Consider the following 16524-nt stretch of genomic DNA (forward strand, 5'->3'; position numbering starts at 1 on the left):
GGAGGCCAGATATCTGACCGCCAAAATTCCGCATAGGCTGCCCACCCGAGGGAAGGCGTCCCTACTCCCGAACCCAACGAGAGCGTTGTGTTCGTCTCCCACTTCCTCCGAGGGCTAGGCCTCGCTCTGGATCCCTTTGATAGGGCTCTTATGTTCTATTACGGGCTGGATTTTCATGATCTGGCCCCAGATTCCCTTCTTCACATCTCTTCATTTATTGTCGTATGTGAGGCCTTCCTCCGCATTACCCCTCACTTTGGCCTGTGGCTCAAGACCTTCGATGTGAAGCCGAAGATGATCGAGGGGCAGCACGCAGCGTGCGGAGGTGCTTTAATAAGGAAGATCGCTAACGCTCCATGGCCAGCGGGTTCCTTCCGAGAGGTGTCTGGATTGTGGCAGCGGGAGTGGTTTTACATCACAGCTCCCTGAAGTGCCAAGTGGATAGCTGCCCCCGCCTTCCGCTCGCCCCCCCCCACCACCACAACTGATGTCATGGATCAGCAGGGGGCTGAGCTGGGGTCCAGCCAAGGACGTGCCAATACTGCAGAGCCGTATCCGAGATGTCTTCGAGGGAGACTTCAGTCTGGTTATGGTAATGCAAGTTATGTTGGTTCGTCGAGTCCAACCTTGCAAATGCCGGCCCCTCCGCATGTGGGAATTCAACCCAGAAGGACCGCGAGTTATTCAGCATTTCCTCAGCATGACGCACGAAGAGATGTACAAATCATTCTTCGGACCCCAAATAGAGTGTCCGGACACCACCGAGGACGTGGGCATGAGATGCAACCGCCCTGCTGCCAAGTAAGTAATCCCATGCCGAACCTGCTGTCCTTTCATTTATCATGGCATCATTCTAAAGAGCCGCTCTTTGACCAGGACTGGATAACAAAGGCGATGATGATCAGGTGTTCGCCCCCCCTTCCTGAGGTCTTGGACAATCCAGTGTTGGACAAGATGCTCGAGCCGGCGCCTTATCCAATGTCCTCAAAGGAAGATGATGGGGGGAATAAAGAGGACAAAAGCGGGCCTCACTCGCTACTTATTCCAGCCAGGGGAATGAGCACCTCTGTAAGGGAGGACAATCAAAGGGAAGAACCTGACATTCTCCCTCCCCGGGGAAGGAAGAGGACTACCTCTGAAGATCCGGAAAGAAAGGTTTCAAAACGGGAGAAGAAATCTTCATCAGAGGGTCCTGCCTCGGAGGGTATTCTTGCGGCACAATATCCGCGCGGGGATCAGCGCTCTACCGAGCTGTAAGTAATCGAAAAGTACTTAACAGTGAAAACATCCTACCTTACTTCTGAAGACAATAACCGATGCTTATAAATTGTAGTCCGGATCGTAGCCCTTCTCGATAGAGTTCATCTTCGGGGGATCTTCTTCCGGAGATGATGGAGAGCGAAACGCCTCCCCCGGACACCCCGTCTCAAGAAGCGGGCGACCTTGAAGTGTCGTCGCGAATGGTATCTCTAGATCCACTAGGGCCAGAGGATAACCCTTTGGCTGCCCGGAATCCCCAGCATCCGGCTCCTAAGGAGAGCGACAACAAGGGTCTGTACAGTATGCAGTTGAACGCGCTGAAGGATCTTTTGGGGCAAGCGGTCGTCTCCGAAGCGCATCATACGCTAATGGGTATGATAATTGAAGGGATTTCATCCGCTGAAAGTGGTTTGTATGAAGCCTTCATGAGTCTGCTGAAAGGCTTTGAGGTACGTGAAATAATGTATTGAAGGAAATATGCCCTAGAGGCAATAATAAAGTTATTATTTATTTCCTTATAATCATGATAAATGTTTATTATTCATGCTAGAATTGTATTAAACCGGAAACATAATACATGTGTGAATACATAGACAAACAAAGTGTCACTAGTATGCCTCTACTTGACTAGCTCGTTAATCAAAGATGGTTATGTTTCCTGACCATGAACAATGAGTTGTTATTTGATTAACGAGGTCACATCATTAGTTGAATGATCTGATTGACATGACCCATTCCATTAGCTTAGCACCCGATCGTTTAGTATGTTGCTATTGCTTTCTTCATGACTTATACATGTTCCTATGACTATGAGATTATGCAACTCCCGTTTGCCGGAGGAACACTTTGGGTGCTACCAAACGTCACAACGTAACTGGGTGATTATAAAGGAGCATTACAGGTGTCTCCAAAGGTAGATGTTGGGTTGGCGTATTTCGAGATTAGGATTTGTCACTCCGATTGTCGGAGAGGTATCTCTGGGCCCTCTCGGTAATACACATCACATAAGCCTTGCAAGCATCACAACTAATATGTTAGTTGTGAGATGATGTATTACGGAACGAGTAAAGAGACTTGCCGGTAACGAGATTGAACTAGGTATTGGATACCGACGATCGAATCTCGGGCAAGTAACATACCGATGACAAAGGGAACAACGTATGTTGTTATGCGGTCTGACCGATAAAGATCTTCGTAGAATATGTAGGAGCCAATATGGGCATCCAGGTCCCGCTATTGGTTATTGACTGGAGACGTGTCTCGGTCATGTCTACATTGTTCTCGAACCCGTAGGGTCCGCACGCTTAAGGTTACGATGACAGTTACATTATGAGTTTATGCATTTTGATGTACCGAAGGTTGTTCGGAGTCCCGGATGTGATCACGGACATGACGAGGAGTCTCGAAATGGTCGAGACGTAAAGATTGATATATTGGAAGCCTATGTTTGGACATAGGAAGTGTTCCGGGTGAAATCGGGATTTTACCGGGTTACCGGGAGGTTACCGGAACCCCCCGGGAGCCATATGGGCCTTCATGGGCCTTAGTGGAAAGGTGAAAGGGCTGCCCACAAGGGCTGCGCGCCTCCCCCCTTCCCCTAGTCCTATTAGGACTAGGAGAGGTGGCCGGCCACCCCTCTCCCTCTTTCCCCCTCGGGGAATCCTAGTTGGAATAGGATTGGAGGGGAGTCCTACTCCCGGAAGGAGTAGGACTCCTCCCGCGCCTCTCTCCCTGGCCGGTGCCTCTCTCCCCCCTTGGCTCCTTTATATACTGAGGTAGAGGCACCCTAGAACAAACAAGTTGATCCACGTGATCTATTCCTTAGCCGTGTGCGGTGCCCCCTGCCACCATATACCTCGATAATACTGTAGCGGAGTTTAGGCGAAGCCCTGCTGCTGTAGTACATCAAGATCGTCACCACGCCGTCGTGCTGACGGAACTCTTCCCCGACACTTTGCTGGATTGGAGTCCGGGGATCGTCATCGAGCTGAACGTGTGCTCGAACTCGGAGGTGCCGTAGTTTCGGTGCTTGATCGGTTGGATCGTGAAGACGTACGACTACTTCCTCTACGCCATGTCATCGCTTCCGCAGTCGGTCTGCGTTGGGTACGTAGACAGCACTCTCCCCTTCGTTGCTATGCATCACATGATCTTGCGTGTGCGTAGGAAAATTTTTGAAATTACTACGAAACCCAACATGTATGTTTTTAACAGTACCGCATATGTTAGGTATGCCCTATGCATAGAGTAGCACCTGAGACTCTGGTTGTCGTCGAAAACCGCAGCAAACAGAGGATCATAGTCCCAGATAATAACCAGACCGCCTTTATGTGCAGGTGGTTGAAGCTCCGGTGGCTAGCCGGACTCATGGTTTTGCCGAGCTAAAGCGGCAACTTGATGCGGCAGACGCCGACATCGTGCTTGTCAACAAGCGGCTTGACGAGGCACAGGGTGAGTGATTTTTCTGGTGATCAACACATAATAAGAGTAGCATGATGCCAGTATCTTAAATGTGTTGTGACTGCACATGGAGCTGCCACCATGGAGACCCTTCGGGCGGAGCTTGCCCGAGCCAAGGAGCAAGCAAGGAGTAGCAATGCGACCGCTTTAAAGGCAGTCGAAGAATTAAGTGCCGAACAGGCCGCGCATTGCGAGAGCAAGGAAAAAATAGCCAAGATGGCTGTAGAGTTAAAAGATGCCGCTGACCGTTACCAGCTTCTTGAAGAAGAGAACCGGGCGAAGGCGATGGGCCTGGAGAAGGCCCGGGTGGCTGCCAAGGAAGCCCTCTCCAAAATTAGAGCGACGAAGGAGGAGCTGAATCAAGCTGCAGATATCGTGTCTGGGAAGCCCTTCTTGTTGCGGACTAAGTTCGGAGATCCGAAGTATGCTCCTCTGGACCGGCTATGGAGTTCTGCGGACGCGTACATGGATTTGGCTGCAAGTGTTGCTGATGCGGCCGAGTACTTCAAGGATTAGAAAGGTCCCAAAGTGGAAAAGCTGTTCTGGTCACAGTTCCACGCTCCAGTCCGTCCGCTGCTGTTGAATGAGCGATTGGCCGAGTGGGCCGAGCTCCATAGGTTGTCCGGACTTGCCATCAGGTCCGTTGTGGATCACCTGTGGCAGGGAGGGCCAAGGCCGAATAGCTACTTTAGCTTAGTGCAACAATTCCTTGGTGCTGTGCCACACATCGATGTTGTAAAGAGATCGGCGTGCATATAGGGTGCGCGGATGGCCTTTGCCCGTGTCAAGACATACTGGGTGGAGATGGAGGCCACCACTGTTGCGACACAGGGTTCAGCCGTAGGCCGAGTGTCTGCCAAGCACTACTTTGAAGAAGTTATTGAAGGCGCTCGTTCGATAGAGGCTCAGTGCCCGAAGAATGTTATGTTCAAGTGACATGTATTCCCATTGTAAAAACAATGTTTTATTGAATTATCAAGGTTGTATTTATACTTTTGCCCGAAAGTACTATGGTGCCTCCTGTGCGGATGTTTATGTATATATGTGTATAACCTGAAAGTTTGTAGTCGTCGGCTTCCGCCCCCATGGATATAATGCGGGGGTGTTCGCAAAAGATGCATATCCACACTTGATCCAACGTCTTGGTCCGTTAAGGAGGTGATAGCATAGCGAACAAGGCAATCGGACTATATTGCTTTAACACTTTCACTTAGCCATAGGAGTTTGACAGTGGGGCTACTATATAGCCCCTGGTACTTCTGCGCTCGTCCGAATACGTGGCACGTACGTACATGAACGGGAAACGGTCCTTCATTAATGCGGAGGAATCCTGAAGATTCCCATGAGTCATCGAGTGGTTGACCAGTCTCTGGCTATATCATGACAGTCAGTTTTCGTCTTTCTCTACTGAGGTGCTCATCCGGATGAACCAGGGCACAATCGTAGTAGTTCTCCCAGTGCTACCTTAGCCGATATAACGGAACGTAAGGTACCAAAACGTGGGAGCCGGGCAAACCCAATATTTGACCAAAGACATGATTCGGAGCTGATGCATATAGGGCCAAACTCGTGACGCCGAACACTCCCTAAGGTGTTCGGTCTTTATAACATATACCAGGCTAAACAATGCCCTTAATAAGAAACCCCATGTGTCCAGGTACGTGCAAAATCCTGGCGTGGCCACATGCCAATAACGCCGGCATCCTTCTCGGTTGTGTGGATTTTCCGAAGGATGTGAGCAACAAGAGACAGTAAAAAAGGTTTACGCAGGGTCTTGATCTAAAGAGAAACCTTTGGGCGGGTCCCTGCTGCACGTCTGCGCCTGTGTCTCCGTTGTGCCGTGTCCTGGACAGGTGTAGCACGATTGTCATCTGCAAAAGGAAAGAGCTTCGGTGAAAGTTGTCGTGCTAAAAAAAGAAAGAAGAAGAGTTGGTTATTATCAATGAACTATCAAAATTCAAGAGAAACCACTTTGAGCTGGGCTGGCCCTAATTACACGCCGGAAGCCCCTGGTATCATTTTATGAGGGTTCGAAAACCAATCTCATGTAAATATGATGGAATGCCGGATTCGTCTAACCGTGTCCGTGGTCTTGATGACCTTCCATTTTTTTCTGGTTGGTGAGGTTGTCTAGTTCGCGGCTGTTAGAGCCGTTGCGTCCTCTTCCGTACGTTAAAAAACGTTCAGTATTTCCACTAACTGTGATGATGCCACGTGGACCAGGCATCTTGAGCTTGAGAAAAGCATAATGCGGTATTGCGTTAAAACGAGCGAAAGCCGCCCTTCTGAGTAGTGCTTAATAATCACTTCGGAATGGAGCGATGTGAAAAGTTAACGTTTCACTTCAAAAATTATCGGGAGAACTGAATACCACCTCTAGTAGTAGAGAGCCTGTATAGTGGGCCTCTTCGCCTGGTATTACTCCCTGGAAGTTAGTATTACTGTGGTTTATTTGTTTTGGCTCTATCCCCATTTTGTGGACTGTGTCCTTATATATCAGATTTAGATCACTGCCGCCGTCCATGAGGACCCTTGTGAAATGGTACCCATTTATTATTGGGTCTAACACCAAGGCTGTCAGTCCTTCGCGCCGGATATTTGTATCGTGATCCCTACGATCAAAAGTGATCGGGCAGGCCAACCAGGGGTTGAACCTAGGAGTGATGGGCTCTATGGTGCGTGTTCATCGGAATGCGTGATTGCTTCTCCTCTTTGTCACATGGATCACGTTTACTGTTTTAACCTCTGGTGGGAACTTTTTCTATCCTCCGGCATTTTGGTGGCGAGGTTCATCTTCGTCTTCGCTTGGTGTCTCTTCCCCTTTGTGTTCGGCGTTTAGCTTACTGGCCTACTTGAAGACCCAACATTCTCTGTGGGTATGATTTATAGGTTTGTCTGGGGTGCCGTGAATCTGTCAGAGTTTGTCAAGAATTTTGTTTAGGCCAGATTGTCCTTCTTTGCTGCCTTTGAAAGGCTTTTTCCGCTGACCTGGTCGGGAGCCCCTGAATCCGGCGTTTATTGCCGTGTTATCTGGGCTACCTTCTTTATTTCGACTCTTCTTTTTGTTGCGTCATGGTTTACCATTGCCATCCCTGACTTCGGATGTGCTTGGGCCGCTGGTGCTGCTACGGGCCAACCAGCTGTCCTCGCCCGCACAAAAGCGGGTCATGAGGCTTGTTAGGGCTGCCATTGTTCTCGGTTTTTCTTGACCGAGGTGTCTGGCGAGCCATTCGTCTCGGACGCTGTGTTTAAAAGCTGCTAAGGTTTCGGCGTCCGGACAATCGACAATTTGGTTCTTCTTGGTGAGGAACCTATTCCAAAGTTTTCGGGCGGACTCTCTGGACTGTTGGATTTTATGACTTAAATCGTCTGCATCCGGAGGTCGGACATAAGTCCCTTGAAAATTGGCCCGAAAAGCGTCCTCGAGCTCCTACCAACTTCCAATTGAGTTTTCGGGGAGGCTTTTCAGCCAGTGCCGAGCTGGCCCTTTAAGCTTGAGGGGCAAGTATTTAATGGCATGGAGATCGTCTCCACGAGCCATATGAATATGGAGGATGAAGTCCTCTATCCAGACTCCAGGGTCTGTGGTTCCATCATACGCCTCTATGTTCACCGGTTTGAATCCCTCTGGGAATTCATGATCCAACACCTCATCAGTGAAACATAAGGGGTGTGCGGCGCCCCTGTATTGGGATGCACCATGGTGTTCGGACGGTTGTAGTATTCGGTGTTGGTTGTGTACCGTAGCGCGCTTCCTAGATCCATAGATAGATCTGGTCGCGCCGGATTTTTGATGCAAGTTCTCACGTAGATCGTGTGTTGACTTATGCGCGACTTTGTTAGCCGCTCTATCGCGTTCGCAGGGTGGTGGATCCGGCCGGTTGGCAGTATCACTTTTCGGTTGTATGGGCTCTAAGGCCTCATCATCGAATTCCAGTAATAGCTTGCGCTTTGGATAGCTATTTTTATGGTAGCTTCCACCATACTTTGTTACTTTGTTCCACTTGTTGTTGAGCGTATCTTGTGCGAGCTTGAGCCTTTGCTTTTGTTTCTTCAGGCTCCTCGCTGTGGCAATAAGCTTTCTGTGGAGGTTCTCTTGCTCCAAGTGTGTTTCCGGGATGATGCGTGCATCTTCGTCCGGACTGCTTTCTTCCCCAGACGGGGTTTGATGAGGCTTATCCTTGGTGTCATCGTGTTCGGACGTCACATCCTATGTTTGTAGTTTGCATCTTGATCATTTTATGCCACCGGGGTGGTGCAGTTGTCGTTTCTTCCAGAGTCAAGTGGACTATTATTCCCTCTAGCGCTGTTATCGCTGTTTTTGCTATGGCGGGACTTAGGGCGGCCGCGCTGACATCGGCGCTAGGGTTGCTTGGAGGGTGCATCCCCCGCTGTCTCTTCATCGTTGCCCTCTCTGGGTGTATCCACCATGTATACGTCATGTGATGAAGTGGTGGTCTGGCGCCCTATGGGCGGTGGTTCCTGTTTGTCTCCGGCATCGTCGCCCATACCGTCGATGTCTTCGGAGTCGAAGTCGAGCATGTCGGTTAAGTCGTCGACAGTGGCTACTAAGTGAGTGGTGGGTGGGCAGCGAATTTCTTCGTCGTCCGCATCCCATTCTAGCCAGACATAGTTCGGCCAAGGTTCTCCTGACAAGGAGAGAGACCTTAATGAATTTAGCACATCTCCGAAAGGTGAGCGCTGAAAGATATCCGCGGAGGTGAACTCCATGGTCGGCGCCCAGTCGGATTCGACGGGCATGGATGTGAGCGGCTCAGAGTCCGTGGCCGGAGATGAATCCAGTGGTTCGGCGACACGGCTCTTGTAAGGGGTGAAGTCAGTATCTAGCTCTATCGCCACTCAGAGTGCGGCCTTCATGGCGGGGTCTATCCCTCCGCTCTCAAATGGCTCGATTTGCTCCGGGTTAACGGCCAGAGTGGTTGCGGATGCGATCTCCCGAACACTGTCCGACGACAGAGTTACGTCATGCTCGTCGCAACTGTGCGGCGCGTCCGGCATGGGTGCGAATTCGTCGAAGATCAAGTCTCCGCGGATGTCGGCCGTGTAGTTCAAGTTTCCAAATCTGACCTGATGGCCAGGGGCGTAGCTTTCGATCTGCTCCAGATGGCCAAGCAAATTGGCCCGTAGTGCGAAGCCGCCAAATATGAAGATCTGTCCGGGGAGGAAAACCTCACCCTGGACCACATCGCTAGCGATGATTGAAGGAGCCATCAAGCCTTACGGTGACGACACAGTGGAAATCTCAATGAAAGCACCAATGTCGGTGTCAAAACCGGTAGATCTCGGGTAGGGGGTCCTGAACTATGCGTTTAAGGCGGATGGTAACAGGAGGTAGGGGACACGATGTTTACCCAGGTTCGGGCCCTCTTGATGGAGGTAATACCCTACGTCCTGCTTGATTGTTCTTGATGATATGAGTATTACAAGAGTTGATCTACCACGAAATCGAAGAGGCTAAACCCTAGAAGCTAGCCTATGGTATGATTGTATGTTTTCCTTCGGACTAAAACTCTCTGGTTTATATAGACACCGGAGGAGGCTAGGGTTACACAAGGTCGGTTACAAAGGAGGAGATATACATATCCGTATTGCCTAGCGTGCCTTCCACGCCAAGTAAAGTCCCATCCGGACACGGGACGAAGTCTTCAAACTTGTATCTTCATAGTCCAATAGTCCGGCCAAAGGATATAGTTCGGCTGTCCCGAGACCCCCTAATCCAGGACTCCCTCAGCAGTCCTTTGTATTGTAGCGGCTGAACCCCACGCACTATGGAAATCGCCATTACCTCGATTATTGTAAGTCCAGACTGGGCAAGCATCTTTATCTTGCTCATAAGCTGGCGAACATCTGCGCTGTCCTCCTCTTCCAGACTCCAAGGACGCCAACTGTGGTGTTTCTTCAGTGGAACGCTTGCAAATTCAGGAAGATCCTTTCGAACTGGGTCGGGAAGCACGACGTCCTCAATATAGAACCATTGTGAGGGCCATTCTTCGGATGCCTTCCTTGGTGTACCGGACATATATTCGGTATCAGCAATGCGCCATACTTCGGCTCCGCCCACTTCAAATATGGACCCCTCGTGATTGCGCGGGACAAGGCAGAACAACTTCCTCCATAGCTCGAAGTGAGCCTCGATACCCAGGAATAATTCACATAAAGCGACGTAACCCGCGATGTGTAGAACGGAGGCAGGGGTGAAGTTGTACAACTGAAGGCCATAATATTCTAGAAGCCCTCGGAGGAACGGATGAATGGGAAATCCAACGCCTCTCAGCAGGTAGGGGACGAAACATACTCACTCTCCCCGGATGGATTGGGGAAGTCCTCTGCATGAATCTCACCGTTGAAGGAATCTAGCCCCGCTTGACCGGGATCTAGATCTGCGGGGGAAGAAATCCCTGCATCTGCAGCTCCGTCAATTGACTATGGGACACTGAACACCTCTCCCACTGGCCTTTCTCTGGGCCGGAACGGGTGGAGGAGCTAGGGACGGTAGCCATGCTAGAATGGTTTCTCCCAAGCAGTTTCCAGGGATTTCCTCTATATGGTGCCGAATGGATCTAGGATCCAATCTCTTTAATAGGCGCTCCCCCTTGCATAGGCGGGGTGTTATTTGCAAAATTACCCTAACCTTCCGCCTTCGCTTGACGCGTGGGAGGCGAAGTTATTTAACGCGCAAAAGCCGAGGGGGGTAACATGGAACAGATGGCCGAATACATAACTTGGAGATAATTAAAGGAGGAACCCGCGTTGCAATGCCGAAGACAATTTGTGTGCCTAACACCTCGCTATTGAGGACTGGTTCAGGGGCTACTGAGGGAGTCCTGGACTAAGGGGTCCTTGGGCGTCCGACCTATTATCTAGTGGGCCGGACTGATGGGCTATGAAGACATGAAGGCCGGATACTATACCTGAGTCCGGATTTGACTCTCCTTGGCGTGGGAGGCAAGCTTGGCGACCGATTATGAAGATTCCTTCTTATGTAACCGACTCTATGTAAACCCTAGATCCCCTCGGTGTCTATATAAACCGGAGGGGATAGTCCGGAAAGGACACATTCATTACCATAGTCATATAGTCTAGGCTTTTAGGGTTTAGCCATCACGATCTCGTGGTAGATCAACTCTTGTAACACCCATATTCATCAATATCAATCAAGCAGGATGTACGGTATTACCTCCATAGAGAGGGCCCGAACCTGGGTAAACATTGTGTCCCCTGTCTCCTGTTACCATCAATCCTGGACGCACAGTTCGGGACCCCCTAACCGAGATCCGCTGGTTTTGACACCGACACCCGCCGTGCGCCACTCTAGCGCCGGCGTCCATCCTCACTCCCGCTGTCGGTCACTCCGGGCCTGGCAGCCACTCCCCCTTCTCCTTCGCATGGTGTAAGCGGTGAAGCATGGGCTCTACCCCGCAACCAGTCTCGTCATAATTCTGGAGGAGTTCAGAGCGGACAGTGGTCTCAAGCCTCGGGCTTTTAGGGAGCTCGGGGGCGTCGGGCTCTTACTGGCCGGCGTTTGCGGAGGTAGACGGCGAGTCGCGGCCAGATGTGCCCTTCATTCAGACGAGGCCTTCCAGGAAAGAGCTCTGGAGGTGGCACCATGCGATGGTAAGACTTGACTCGCAGCCCGTGGCTCAAGAGCCGGCGCGTCGGGAGGTTTCGCCAGAGATGGAGGCAAGTGCTTCCAGTGCCTCAAGGATGGCCACTTCAAGCGTGACTGCACAAATGACATAGTGTGCCTCTAGTCTGGTCTAGAGGGGCACAGCTCCAAAGGGTGCAAGCGCCTGCGAAGCCCCTTGTCGGAGGATGACTTGCGGTGGCAGGCTCTAGCTAAACTAGCCTGTAGGGAGCTGTAGCGCCGCCACGTTAGGAGGGTAGTGAGGTTACCTACCCCTCCGTCGCCGCCACGACCAGCGTCGGGGGCTGTGCCGGTGTGGCCGCGCCTCCCTCTGTCAGGCTTCTCGCGGCAAGACACTGCTAAGGAGGAGGTTGACCCATCTGATCTATGCATTGTGCGTCGCTCTCGGTCGCTTAAAGACCTAGAGCAGAGGTTGAAATTTGACATGGTGGCGTACATGGGTGCAAGGCCGTCGCTGGAGCATCGGGGGAATCGTCTGCACTTCCGTACATGGAATCGCCAGGCGCGAGTAGTGCACTCCATGCTCAGTCACAAGGTCTCGCTGGACCTGGAAGGAATTCCACCACATGCTTGGTGTCGGTGTCAAAACCGGCAGATCTCAGGTAGGGGGCCCGATCTGTTTGATCGGATTAATAGGTAACAGGAGAAGAACACACAGGGGATTTACCCAGGTTCGGGCCCTCTCGATGGAGGTAAAACCCTATGTCCTTCTCTTGTTTATATTATGAAGGTATTGAAGTACATAGTTGATCTACCTCGATATTGTAAGTTGTGGTCTAAACCCTAATGGTATGATGGATGGAATGACCTGTAAGGACTGAACCACCTGGCTTATATAGGCACCAGGGGTATCTAGGGTTACACATGGTCGGTTGCCATCTAAGGATTTACATGCTGAATCTAAATATGCTTGAAGTACATTCCAAGTCTTCGGTTGCCACATGTCAAGGGTCTCTAGAGTCTTGCTTCTCCAATGGGATGGTAAACCGGCCCATACATTAGGCTGGCTAGGCTAGGACCCCCTAGTCCAAGACACCGTCAGTAGCCCCCGAGGTAGTCCATCCGTTGGGTAATGTCTTCGGCTTGGCCGTCTTCTGCTTAGAGATCTTTGGCTTAGTGGTCCTCGACTTGGCAGGCAAGTTCCATATCTTCAGACAGGTACGACACTCCATGTGCCTTCTTAACGGATAGTCATATCCTCATCATTGAGGCTCAAGTGAGCCCAACCATGCGCCGCTCAAGGCACGCTGATGTTTATACAAAATATATGGATTGCTTAGTCCTAAAGACCAGCAGCGTAGGTGAGCTCGAGGGTCAGTTAATGGTAGCCTTTTACTGAAGCATCACCCACCAGACACGGCATACATCAGCCATTACCTGCTCGAATCATGGTTCGAGGCAAACCTCTTACTAGCATGTCGTATCAAAGCAGAGATCGTGCGCCGCATTTTGGGGGATATCATCAATCAATTTTTTCTCCCCATGCGGCCATAACAATATGGTAAGTCAAAACATGGTAGTTTTTACGGCGCTGAAGAGGGACACTTCGCCTTTTACTGGCCTATAAAGGGAAAAGAGGAGGTAAATTGAACTCCACGCTCTCCTATCGCTCCAGCGCCCATACCCTCAAACCTTCGCATTTCCAATCTCAAGCCCAGAGCTCCATCCAAGCTTCTACGCCTTCATCAATGGCCATGTGGATGTGAAGGAGAGGTGGGTGGCCTCCATGGTCACTGATGCCATCATCACCGAGCTTCGCACGGCGGGGTACATCCCCGCTAATGCTGCCTGCCGGGCCACAGAGCCTGGCCAGCGCATTTCCACTCCCAAACCAGGGGAGTAGGTCATCTTTTCCCCCCACCTCGTCCGAGGTCTGGGGTTCCCCATGCATCCCTTCGTGCGGGGGATTCTCTTCTTCTATGGGCTAGATTTCCATAATCTAGCCCCGAATTTAATTCTCCACCTCACCACTTTTATAATAGTGTGTGATGCCTTCCTTGGTGTGGAGCCGCACTTCGCACTATGGCTAAAGACCTTCTGCGTCAAGCCGAAGAGAAGAGGTGCCAAATTCACGGAGTGTGGCGGCGCCATGATCAATAAACTTGAAAAGTCGATCTGGCTGGAGGGGACCTGCATAGAGATCGTCAAGATTTGGCAATGTGAGTGGTTCTACATCACCGAGCCACTCACCCTGGGTCAAGCCGGGGCTCCAGTCTTCACTCGCGCTCCGCCGAAGAAGCTAGTGTCCTGGAAGAAGCAGGGCCTCGAATGGGGCAACCCGGATGAGGTCGAGGCACTCCAAGAGCAGCTTCGAGCTCTTGAGAAGAAGTACAAGCTTGTGGACGTGGTGGACATGATGCTTCACCGGTACATCCTGCCCCACCAGCTCCGGGCCAATCTTATGTGGCTCTATACACCCAAGGATACACCCACTCCATGGAATTTCTTCCGCACCAACATCGACATGATGTGGATGGCACTTTTCAAGCTGTCTCAAAACGAGTTCCCCGATGACGTGCCAGACGTCGGCTACAAAGCCGGACGCAGGCCTCCTAAGGTAAACATCACTGACGGTGTCCTGGACTAGGAGGGTACTCACCACGTCATCTCCCGACCATGTGGATCGGGCTGAGGACCCCCATGGCGGTTCACTAATGGGCCACTTCGGGCAGCCCATGAGATATACGAGGAAGATTCCACAAGACTTGGTGATTAAGACAAGGACTCCTCTTCACCGACGTATTCAACTAGGACTCTTGTTATCCTAGGCCTCCGGTATATTATATAAGCCGAGGCCAGGGTAGTTGATAGATCATTATGACATCTCATATTCTAGATCATCAGAATCATACACAACATATGATCTCGAGGTAGATCAACTCTGTACTCGGTACATCTCCATCAATATAAACAAGAGCAAGACGCATGTTTTTACCTCCATCAATCGGGCCCAAACCTGGGAAACATCGTATCCTTTGTTCCTGTTACCATCGATCCGAGATTCACAGCTCGGGGCCCCCTATCCGAGATTCTTCGGTTTTGACACCGACACTGGTGCTTTCATTAAGAGTTCTGCTGTGACATCAACAGAAGGATCGATGACTCTCCTTCCCCCTCCCCTCGTGCATATCGCCGCTAGCTGCCACATACTTTCATATATTAGTTGTGAATATCATACTTACGATTGAATCCCTAGACGTCCATGAATTGATTTTGTGCTTACATTAGTTGTAGTATAGTTTTGATTTACTAGTATAGTTTTGCGAAGATGTAGTTTTATGTACTTCATGTTCAGTCAGATTAGATTTAGTCCCCATTCAGATGTAGTTTTGTTGTCAAATGTCATAGAAATTAGCAATCCATTGGTGCATAGTGTATGTTTATTCTTTGTTAATGTATTTGACATCATCGGTCTCCTTTAGGATGAACAAATCTTAGTAGCCCAAAGGGCATAATTCGGCCAGCCCATAACTGGCTATTTGTTAGGACATTTCCTGCCTTAGTGTTTTGGTGATGATGACAACTCACTTTTTGATATAATCATGTGCCAAGTTCTTTAGGTACCCTCTCTTTTGGTACAAGACGATTAGGCATTCCCTCGGGACAGAAAAGATCGAAGACGTTATTCCCAATGTGTTTATTTCTTTGGTCGTAGGAAATCCACACCATTAAGAGGGAATCCGCATCGGAAGGTAGTGGGTGAATCAATACATGTACACATTCTTTTCCTCCCTTGCTATCCTTCTATTATAGGAGAGAGAGGCCCTCAAATTCTCTAAACAGTGGTTTTGATCCTTCGGCGGTTGTATCGCTAGTCAGGGCGGTTGTACCACCAGTCCGGTTCGTCAGGTGCTTCCACCGCCCTAGGGGGATACCCTGGGGTTGCAGCTCCCAGGTGCCATACCAGCGATTGTACCGCTGCCCCCAGGCAGTGGTACCGCCACATCTGGGGAAACCCTAGGGCTGCTTGATGCGGCTTGAACTACATCGATATTTCCCCAAAGAGGAAGGGATGATGCAACACAGCTATGGTAGGTATTTCCCTCAGTGATGAGACCAAGGTTATCGAACTAGTAGGAGAACCACGCAACACTACATGAATGGTACCTACACACAAAGAACAAATACTTGCAACCCGACGTAAAAGAGGGGTTGTCAATCCCTCTTGGGTAAAAAGATAGATAAAATTGTAGTAGATTGGATAAATAGATCTCTCGGGAACGTGAGATAAAATAAATAATAATAAATTGCAGCAAGGTATTTTTGGGTTTTTGGATTAATAGATCTGAAAATAAAAGTGAATAAAAATAGATCTCGAAGGCAAATATGATAAAGAAGAGACCCGAGGGCCGTAGATTTCACTAGTGGCTTCTCTCTAGAAAAATAGCATATGATGGGTAAACAAATTACTGTTGGGCAATTGATAGAACTTCAAATAATCATGACGATATCCAGGCAATGATCATTATATAGGCATCACGTCAAAGATTAGTAGACCGACTCCTGCCTGCATCTACTACTATTACTCCACACATCGACCGCTATCCAGCATGCATCTAGTGTATTAAGTTCATGGAGAAACGGAGTAATGCAATAAGAACGACGACATGATGTAGACAAGATCTACTCATATAGGAATAGACCCCATCTTCTTATCCTTAATAGCAAAGATACATACATGTCATTTCCCCTTCTGTCACTAGGATTGAGCAAACCATAAGATCGAACCCATCACAAAGCACCTCTTCCCATGGCAAGAAAAATGATCTAGTCGGCCTAACTAAACTAAAGATTCGAAGAAGAAATACGAGTCTATAAGTAATCATGCATATATGAGGTCAAAAGACTCAAATAAATTTCATGGATAAAAACATAGATCTGATCATAAACTCAAAGTTCATCAGATCCCAACAAACACACCGCAAAAAGAGTTACATCAAATAGATCTCCAAGAGACCATTGTATTGAGAATCAAGAGAGAGAGAGGAAGCTGATGTCGCTTGAGATGCGTCGGTGTTTCCCCAAGGAATAAGGGAGGATGCAGCACAACAACGGTAAGGTATTTCCCTCAGTAATGAGACCAAGGTTATCGAACCAGTAGGAGAACCACGCAACACTACGTAAACGGTACCTGCACA

This window comes from Triticum urartu, chromosome 6 (genome assembly GCF_003073215.2).
Source record: "Triticum urartu cultivar G1812 chromosome 6, Tu2.1, whole genome shotgun sequence".
Taxonomy (NCBI): domain Eukaryota; kingdom Viridiplantae; phylum Streptophyta; class Magnoliopsida; order Poales; family Poaceae; genus Triticum; species Triticum urartu.